Source organism: Apaloderma vittatum, unplaced genomic scaffold (assembly GCF_000703405.1).
Source record: "Apaloderma vittatum isolate BGI_N311 unplaced genomic scaffold, ASM70340v1 scaffold21596, whole genome shotgun sequence".
Lineage (NCBI taxonomy): Eukaryota > Metazoa > Chordata > Aves > Trogoniformes > Trogonidae > Apaloderma > Apaloderma vittatum.
In genome coordinates this window covers 10471-20940 of record NW_009720361.1, presented here as the reverse complement: position 1 = coordinate 20940, position 10470 = coordinate 10471, and positions in this window count along the sequence as shown.

Below are 10470 nucleotides of genomic sequence, written 5' to 3'. Positions count from 1 at the left end.
AAATAAATTCCAATTTGGAAAATTTCACATTCATCACATTTTTTTCCTAGCAGAATTTGTATTTTCCTGACAAATGTTATGCAAAATGCCAAGAGTCCAAGTTGCCCTGACACAGATTTTTTTTTTTGGACACTATCCAATAATTGACTTTTTTTCTGATGAAAAATTAGAAATTTTAAGCTCCTAAAATTGCTATACCTTCTAGCATCATTAAGCTTGTGAATTGCACTTCTCTGTGAATAGGGAGCATACAGTCATTGAAACAACACAACCTTTGACATGGCTGTAAACATTAGCATAAAGAATTCCTGACGGTTCTCAGCAGTAACAACACTGACTGTCACAACTGTCATTCATAGTGTTCTGAAACATATACATTTGTGTATTTATACTGCATGTTTATTGCATATTTACAATATATTTGAACTATTGTGTATGTATGAATTATACTAACCATTTAGCATCATCATATTTCTTTCAGTTCAACTCACAACTTGGCATTGTCTTAGGCATTTAACAACTTTGCTCTTGGCATTTTCTCATTCAGACAAAATTTTTTAAAAGTCATATTCTTTTCAGAATAACTTCAAGAAGACTGTTTTTCAAGCTGCCTTGGGTTTGAGTGCCTGCCCCGTGAGGCAAAGTCACTGCTGTATTTGAATAACAACCTTTTTGTAGACGGGCTCCTTTTCCATATGAGGAAGCAATCCTGCACTGCACAGCACCCACTTATTGCGTTGCCACTGGCCGTCAGCTCCAAGGAGAGCGGCAGCACTAAAGCCACTGGGGAAAGAGAGAGGGAGACCTGCACAAGGAGAGCTATCAAGCTGCATCAAAGCAGCAGGAAGGCTGAAGAGCTCGTTCAGGGAAATATCTGTCTCTCTGAATTGCCCCTCTTCTATGTCCCAACGTCTGACCTAAAGAGCAGCTCCAGAGACAGATGAATTGGTGGCTGTGAGCTTGAATTAGAGGGATTGTTTTCAGAGGTAGTGGGAAGGGTCCAAAAAAATAATGGTGCTCTGATAAGCAGTTTCTTCTGCAGCAGAGAGAAAAATCCTGATTCTTTCCTCTCTGTGTTTGTTTTTTTTTTTCCACTGACCTCCAAAGCTTCAGGGCTTTCAGTGCTCCCCTTGCCTCATGGCGTGTCATCACTGAGTGTCCTCCAGCTAGGAGAGCAGGCAGCACTGTCCATCAACGCCACTCACAGAATCAACAACAGGGAGCAGGGCAAGTCAAAACCAGCAGTCTCTGCTCAGAAAAGGTCTAAATACTTTTTCAGACATGCAAGAGAACAAGGAGAGAGCTTCCCCTCTAAAAGAGCAAGAGGACTCCAAGGCAGCTGACAGTCAGGACTGGCCAAACCCAGATGGTGTCCCAACACTCAGATGTTTGTCTAGTTTAGAGCTGCTTGGTGTTCCAGGCCCAGGCTCCAGCACAATCAGGAGCTTTTAGTTCAAACAATCTGGTTTCTCCTTCCAGAAGAGCAGCAGATCCAAAGAAGAATGACTTTACTATGAAAGAAGGAAAGACCAGCAGACATTTTGAGAACTATCCTCCGTATGATTTAGTGCAGTGGCAATGCTCTTGTCGTGCGAAAACACAGACAGGAAGGGGAGATATGTGACATGGGCATTTGAAACAGGGAGGTTTACAGTGATGAAATGCTCACTGAAACACTTTACCCTTTTAAAATTAAGTAAGTCAACACTGGCAGAAGCTTTTCTTATTCTTTTCCCTTTTTCCCAAATAAGCTGCTACTCACATTAATTATTATCTACTATTGCCAGCCTTCTAGGCCAAGTCTTGATGCTCTCAAGGACAGTGACTTTGGAAATCCTGGGAAAGCTATGAAATAGCTCTTACAAATTTAAGAACAAAATCCAAAGTCAAATAATTAATCTGTATTTTCCCAGCAGAAGTTTATGCCAGATAGGAAAACCTGCCATCTTTCTGCTTTGTTTTGGCTTTTTAGATGTGATACCTCATTAACACCGGTGTTAATGACCGGTGACCCTAGTCATTCTGTTTCACAGATCTAGCCATTACTCCAAAGACTCAGTAAGCAGACAAGTGTACTGGATATACCTGTGCAAAGCGCCTTTGCTCCCAGGTTTCCTGGACTGCAGAATTCCCCTCTCTTGACACAAAGACAACCACTTAACTGTGCCTCTTTCCTTTCCTTAGTAACACCCTGTATTCAACAGATACCTGCTACTTTTTCTTTTAGACACGGGATACCTGATTTCTACCTAGTTCTATACCAAACCTTCCTTTTGAAAGGAAAAAAACAAAAACCACTGCTTCAGTCCCTGTCCATGCTCCTGTGTTCAGTCTGTACCTATCTATATCTGGGGATCTGGATCATGATTACTGCCCAGATTTCTCAAACTTATTTCTAGAAAGCTCCTTTGAGTCTGAGTCCCAAGATAATTGCAGTACCTTGCAGAATTAGGCTCTGTTGAACTGTCTGGGAGTGGAGGGTGCAAAATTGACTGTGGGAGTTACTCAGCATTTTGTATGCCTGGACTCTTACAGTGTCTGACAGAGAGCTGTGTTGATTATGGGAAGAGGTGCCCGAATCATCTGTAAACACTGAGACATTTCTTTATTCTCTGTCCTCTGCATTTTGCACTTTTCACCTGCTGCATCTGTAAGAGATTTCATTGTATTTAGTAGGTAATTACCCTGGAACTGCAGAGGCAGTTATGAAATGTGAAACTGGCCATATTTTCACTCTTCCTCTTTATGAATAGCCACAAAACATCAACTGTCCAATCAACAGCCCTTAAACCTGAGCGATGATATGTGACTAGCTCCACTGAAGATGTTATCCATTCATGCGAGAAATAAGCAGACACGATTGTTGGAGATAATTAGTTTGCACTCCACAGACCCGTCACGATCCTTGGCACTGGTAGTCATTTAACGAGAGTGCCACAGGCTGTTATTCTGAGAGCAGGGAGCTTCTGCACGCACCAGGCCATACAATAAGCATTCAGCTTTTTACGTGCTACGTGCTTTCTCATGAGAGCCTCTTTGCACAAGGTGTAGTCCAATACCAGACTTTAAAGCAAGTCTCTTCAAAAGAAGCATTCACACCTGCTCATAGGGAAATGCAGGTGTGAATTTGAAGTAACTCCAGAAAAATCTGTGGGGCTATTCCAGATTTAAATCACTGTGATAGACTAAAAATGGCTTCAAATACTTAAAAACACTAGTCTTTGCTGAAATAACAATATTGCACATCTGTCATACTATAGACACAGCACCTGAGTGTGGATGACAGTATAAAAGCACAAAAGCTAGCATGCAGATTTTCTTATCTAACTTGCATTTCTTCTCTTAGTCCATTATATGTTTTTATTCCTCAGTGTGACAATGAATATTGCTAGGTCAACATCATGAATTTCTAGTCAGGTCTAGTTTCCATTTCTCATATATGAGCAGCTATGGCATTTTATGTCATCAAAGCTTTGTTACAAATGGCTATGTTACTGGCTATAATGCAAACTTTGATTAAAAGGCATATCTTATTTCAGAAAACTACAGTTAGATTGTCATGGGTTTGAGTTTGGTGGGGTTTATTATAAAAGAAGTAGGGTTAAACTCATGTGAAACTTCGAGAGCCCCCCCATCCCCAGGTAGGAGTTGGACCTGCCTCTGGCCAGCGCCAGGCCACTCAGTGCCCCTGGCCATCAAAATATTTAAGAGGTGATCCCATTGTTCTATCTCTTTCTTTTGGTTTTGTCTAGTTTTGAGCTGTCCTGTCTTTAATGTTGGGCAGTTTTTTTCCTGTTGGAGGAGAGGGAGGTGAGAGGAGAACAAAGGAACATCACCCTGAGAAGAAAGAGGGGCAGAAGAGCCCCAGAGGAGAAGGAGAGGGAGAAGGCTGCCAGAGCAGGACCTCTCCCTGGTGGCGGTGAGATGGCAGGAAGGTGATTGCCTGCCAGCTGAGGGACTGACAGTGGTGAGAACGTCCAGGATGCAGTGGTACGTGCAGAGCCCCATGCGAGACAAGACAGAGACCAAGCATTGAGGGGGATGTACCCAAAGAGATCCATGTCCCTGATGGACTCAGGAGGAGGAAGAGGATTGCCTCCTGTGAGGTGGACACCGTGTGGCAGGAAGGAGAGACTGCAAGGAGCCCTCTTTCTCAAGGAGGAGCTACCATGGACAATTGGGTAGTGGCCAGATGGACTGCACCCCCCAAGCCCTGCACGCCTTGCAATGATAAGGGAGAGGAGGTAGCCTGGAAGATGGGAGAGGTGAGGGGGTGAGGAAAGCTTATTTAAGATCAGGTCATGTTTATTGATGTATTCCTCTCACTATCCTACTTCATAAATGGTGGTGGTGAATTACATCTATATTTTTCTCTCCAAGTCTTTCTGGTTCTTTACTTGTCATCTTAAATGGTAGATTACCACTCTCCCTATCCTTAATCTCAAACTCTTGAGCTTTTTAGTTGAATTTTCTCCCTCCACATCACTGTGGAAATAGGGGTGGGGGGAGGAGTGAGCTGGAGACCACCTGGATTTTTTGTCCCAGTCAGCTTGAACCACAACATCCATACAGCCTATTTGGCCTTGCACAATATTATGTTAAACTTATAATCAAAAAAAAAAATTACTTGCAAATACCAGTGCTGCCAGATCTTGGTGCTCCTTATCATGGTTGTATTCTTTCTTATGATACAGCTTATAAGCAACAAAACAAAACAAAACAAAAAAACTCAACCATTATCTAAAATACTAAAAAAGATTCCTAACCATTTTGGACCAACTTAGTGAATTATAGGGAGTTTTTGCATTGCATGGGAAAGCTCTGAAGTATTTTTTTCCTGAGTGATGCAAGAGGGAGAGAGATTTTTATTTTTACTTGTTCATAGGGAGTAGAGTTTCTTTTACATTCAGACCCAGAGCTTTCGCAACACAGCTTAGTTGCATATACAGCAGGAGCATTATGCGCTACCTCTTGAGGGACAGCATGAGGCCCTTGTAAAAGCATAGCACTTTGGTATCGGGCAAACAATTGTGGGGAAATACTACATGGCAACAACAAAGAAAAACTCTTGAAAGTCATGATATTTTAAGAAGTCTACTACATGCTGATGGTCTTGATCATAAAATGATCTCCATTGCAGTGGTTTGTTTTAAACCTCCTCCTGCAGGGAAGTCATTAGGATGATCTAACAGGTCCCAACGCCTGTAATTTATAAGATTTGTCCAGGCTGTGAAAAGATAGAACATTCCATTAATCAGTTTAACAGAGGTCATCATAGAAATTATCTTTGTGAACTACAAACTGTTTGACCAAGCACTGTGTGCTGTGGTTTGTGACAGAGCTGCACAGTTGCACTAGAAGTTGTTGGCCACAAATGGTATTTAACTCCTTTGCACTTGTTTTAGAGTTTGCACTGTTGGTCATTACAGCTCCATGAAGACAACTCTACAAAGTTTCATGGACATAACCTTCAAGTAAAGCTAACAGCAATAATAAATAAAAATAAGGCATCTATCTTTGTTAGTGCTGCTTGTGCTTTACAGCCTGCTGCAACAACATCTGTCAGGTTGGTGCCTGTGAGCAGGCATACCACAGAGGAGACAAATTTAAAAGCACAATCCTCAAACATCATTTGGTGTCAGTAAGCTCAGGACCAGGCATCATATCAGAATGAAGAAAGAGGAAGTTTTTTTTTTCATGGGATAGTTCTTCTAAAAGACTGGAGGTGTACAATGTATAATTGGGATCAAAATTTTGCCTTCAAACTACTGGCTGCGAGTAGTTAAGGGGCAGTCTCCTTCAGCTTAAGCATTTGACTACCACTTTGAGATTAAAGACATTTCAGTATACACTCCAGAAGCCAAATTTTCTTTCATTTATATAGAGCCACAGGAAACCTCTGTTGATGTGACTGAGCCCCCATTTCAACCACAGCAAGATCTGACAGCTATTCAGACAGTAGGCATATTAGCAAACATTCCTTCTTATAGCAAGAGGAACCGTGTTGCACAGCTCAATAAAATCTTCAAAGCTATTAAGCTACATCCAGTGTGCAAATGTAATTTCAATAAATATTTGTCTTTTCAAAAATCCTGGAGAGTTTATTTGGTTTGGTAAGGAGAACATAACCATCTGCTGGGAGACAAAACAAGCAGCTACAAAGCAGCTTGGATTCCCCCTGAGTAACCCACTGTTCAAGTATCAAAAGGCACTGGGTTCTGGGTATGGCATGTGCATTATGATTTGCTCAGAGTTTGGTGCTCTCCAGGCTGAAACCATCAGCTCTGAAACCTGACCCACAAATAGAGAAAAGTAATAGCCTGATACCTCCTCCGCTCTTTGTAGTTTAGGATGTCCTGGCAAGAATTTAATCCTATTGTTTATATTTTCCTATTGTGAATATTTACTGCAATTCCTTTTTTCCTCTCATAAAGTTTTATATTTCAAACCCTTGGACTTATTTTCTTGGTATAGAAGCAGACAGGACAGAAAACTGAAGCTTATCATGAAGTCCTCAAGGATGTAGTTTCTCAGGTTTTTGAGCGAGTGTCAAAGTTTAAGGCTGCACCAGCTACTAAACACTGACAGACCCTCTCTGTGACCCCCCACTACCCTCCCAGGGGAGGATCACAGGGGAGCCAGGAAGAGAGACTCTAACGTTGGGAAAAAAAACTTGAACCAATTTAATGAATAAGAAAATACTAACAATAACAATGAAAATGTTGAACTACATATATATATACACAAGTATGTAAATATATTCAAAGATACAAGTGAATATGCTAATACATGGAGTCCACACCTTCCAGATGGCAACTAGGTCCCAAGCAGACAAGTCCCAGACTGGGCTTGGCAGCAGACAGGAGCACTCAAGGCCAGAGCCCCAATGACAGACCAAAAAAAAACAGAAAAGGAAGCTCTGAAGCAGCCACACCGCTCCTGAAGCAGCCACACCGCTCCCACCCTGTCACATCCAGACTAATGCAATCCCTGGGCTCGCTTCAGATCGTAACTAAGGCGCAAGGTACCCACAGACAACATAAGAGGTGCAACCACATCATCAGTTAGAAAATGTTGAAGACTTAGTTGAGCAACAACTAACAAAAGGATTGCAGATACTGGTTTTTTATTAGAGAGAAGCAGAATGGTTAAGAGAAAGGAGAGAGGAAAGGGGAAAGAAGAGGGGAAAGGAAATAGAAAGATCACCACCCTGGGTTCCAGTAGCATCCAGTGGTGTTTGCAGAACCAGGATGGTGGAGCTACCTGTAGCTAGGTAGGTTGTCTTTCTATGGCATTCAGCATACCTTGCCCCCTCCTAAAGGTGGAGTCTGCATTAATTTCCACACAGACACTGTGGCATCTTCCAGAAGATTCCCCAAATGGGTCAGGTGGTTGCCTGGGGGTGCGGGGGAGTCTTCTGGGAGTCGCTGGTGTTCTGGTTCCCCTATAACTCTCGTGACTATAGTTTCACCTTTCCTTGAGCACACATGGCTTGACTATCGCACTGCTCCACTGATCAGTTTATGGTTAATGTGAAGTCAACAACATACAAAGCAGACAGACCATCACTCTACAGGCCGTTCCTGTCTTCGGGGTTTAATCTCATTAGGTACAAGTGGCAAGGTAAGAAAAGGACCCCAGCTGTTTGAGACATCCTTCTTCTTTACAGTCTCTTACACACCCAGGGAGGCAAGGAAAGACAACCTGTTCCAATGAACAGTGCTCCCCTGTAGTGTGAAAACAGAAGGCAGGAACAGAGGCAGCACAGAGAGAGCTGGCAAACAACCAGTAGCAATCCCACCAGCACAGCAGATACTAAAAACCTGAGGGTTCTTCTTAGGGGTGTTTTATACTGAGCACCATGGGAAAGAACACCGTGATTGGTCTATTTGGGTCACCTGACCCATCCTCTCCTCCCCATAGGCACAGGTGCCCCCTCCCTCACTGTGATTGCCCCTATGCCAGGAGCCCCAGAGAACTTTTATCCTGGTGCTCTCAGACCAGAACAGGGAGACTTCTAGGAGACAGGGTCCCAAGCAAAAATGATTTAAGGCTTTTCAGTAGAGACTCATAGACATTGGATCTAGCATCTTTCTTGATGTCATACAGGACCTGACAATTCATGGGTTGTATTGAGGAAAAAAGGGCTTTAATTGAACAGTCCTTTCTATACTTTTGTGTGATAGATGGCTATCTTTTGCAAATAAGTCTACTCAAAGCAGAGACGATGAACTTTCAGTGCAACATGGTGCTGGAAGAGCTGCTATTGGAGAGAGGGGTTAAGAAAGGAAAGACTCCTCACAAAGAGAAGACATATAAGACTTCCAGAGAAAGGCCAGTTATATGAAGCATACACCTAGTGTGAAAGCATATGGATACTTTTTTATTTTAGCTGTCTTGAGAAATGAGAAGAGCAAGTTCACAAGACTTACAAATCTTCTGAAACAAGTTTCCCAGTTTGCTTGTTTTGAAGGGTTTTTCTGCCTTCAGAAGGGAAGAGAGTCAGAACAAGTTACACTTATCTTTTTTAATAAAGGTGACATCAGAATAGGTCTAGCAGTAACATTCTCATGTAAGGTTTAAAAATGAGCTTTTTCAACCATAAAATTACTAATTGTCTGCCTTGTAAAAAGATAAATAAAATGAATGTTTCATTACTGTCAAGCTCTTGATTTCTTGTTTTATATGGAGCAAAATTTAACCAGTTTCAGCTACACAAGTATGGAAATGTGAGATATGTCATTAGCTTTCCTGCAAGAAATCATAAAGACCTGATGGTTTTTTAATTGAACTTTCAGTCTGGCAGACAGCTCTTCTCCTAAAAACACTGGAGAATGTGTGGCACCGGAGCTGTTTCTGAGAAGGAATGCTATCAAAATGTTATTGCAAAGGGTTCAAGGGCCTGGATACCCAGCCTTTTTTTTTTCAGTTTTATCACCATTTCCTTTTATGCCTTTAAGCAAACTGTTTATCTTCTCTGATCTCTGAGACCTGAAGATTTTTTGCATAGTGCATACTAAGGAAAGAAAAGCTGATACAGTGCAGCACATAAATGGCAAATAAACTTGTGCTCAAGTAAGACAAAGTGAAGATGTATCCACAGCCTTGAGAGATCCCAATAAAGTGCACATCTGCTCACGTGCTTTCAAAACCACAGAATAGAAAAGGAACTATGGGAACAGTTACCAGAAGCAGTTTGCATTGAATTTGACCCTAGCAATTTTTTGTCTTGTGTCCCCCATATAATGTCTCATTACAGCTGCCAAACATAGGCTTGTAACAGCCATAGTGCTCAGTTTTCATTGATGTAGGCTCTGGCTTCCATGTAGTATCTGAGCTGTTCTAAATCTTTTACTTTTTATTCAAAATTACAACCATTTATATGTGCATTTCCGAAAATTGCATCAATGTAAATAATTATAATATTAACCTCTTGGAGATGTCACAGTCAGTATTCTCAGTCATATGGCACTGGTAATAGTTTTAGCTGTAGCATGTGTTTGTAGATTTCTTTAAGATCCTCTGATAAATATAAGCAGTAACCTTCAAGAAAATTTGGAAGGATCTATACAGCACTGTATTTTATGATCTCGCATATACAACATATATTTGCTAAGAAACAAAGGGGGGTTAGATTTGGCTGACCACATACTGGCATCTGTAGGTTTGTTGTCTGGAACGACTGTGTAATCACTGGAAATCTAGTCAATATATAATCAATGGAGTTTACACTACGACTGATCTGATCAGCAGTTTACCAACAGCCTCTAGTTTAATATTAAACTCCAAGCTCTACATATAGACCAGATTTCTCTGTCTGCAAAAGTCTACATAACTGTCCCAGGTGTGGAAGTCCACACTATAGATACTTGAATTTATGAATACCATTCCTTGTTTCTGTCCTGGGATATTTTGGTTTGAGTACCTTGTCCCAGTAATCATGAGAGCCAAGAAGTCTAGTAGGTCTCTGTTTTCAATGTCCAGTTTCCCTCCCTGTTTTGTATAGCAAAACATGCACCTCTGAAAAACAGCAATTGGTTCCAACTAGCTTCTAACAGTGCCTTTTTAATACATAGCTGTCTGCATTTTACTTTCCCATGCAAACATATTGATAGCAACCAACAGCATTTACATAATACACCATTTTAAGTAGCTAGGCTGTAAACAAATTTGCAAGGTACAAGTGGTTGCCAAGACACCAGTACTGCAGCATGAAGCTTAGGCAGATTTTATACACTTAAATCCAAATATACGATTCAGAAAAACCTTTCTCCAGAGACTTGTTACACAGTCCTAGCTCAACCAGCAGAGTCTTTTAGACAATTACCTCCTCAAACCAGAGAAGCAGGGTGTGAGGTGCAGAGTTTAGTGCCAATTACTCAGCTGCAACCAGCTGTATGAAAAGAAACATACCAAGATCATTTAGAGGGTCTGTGGATACAGCATGTACATTTTCCAGCAATAGCAGGT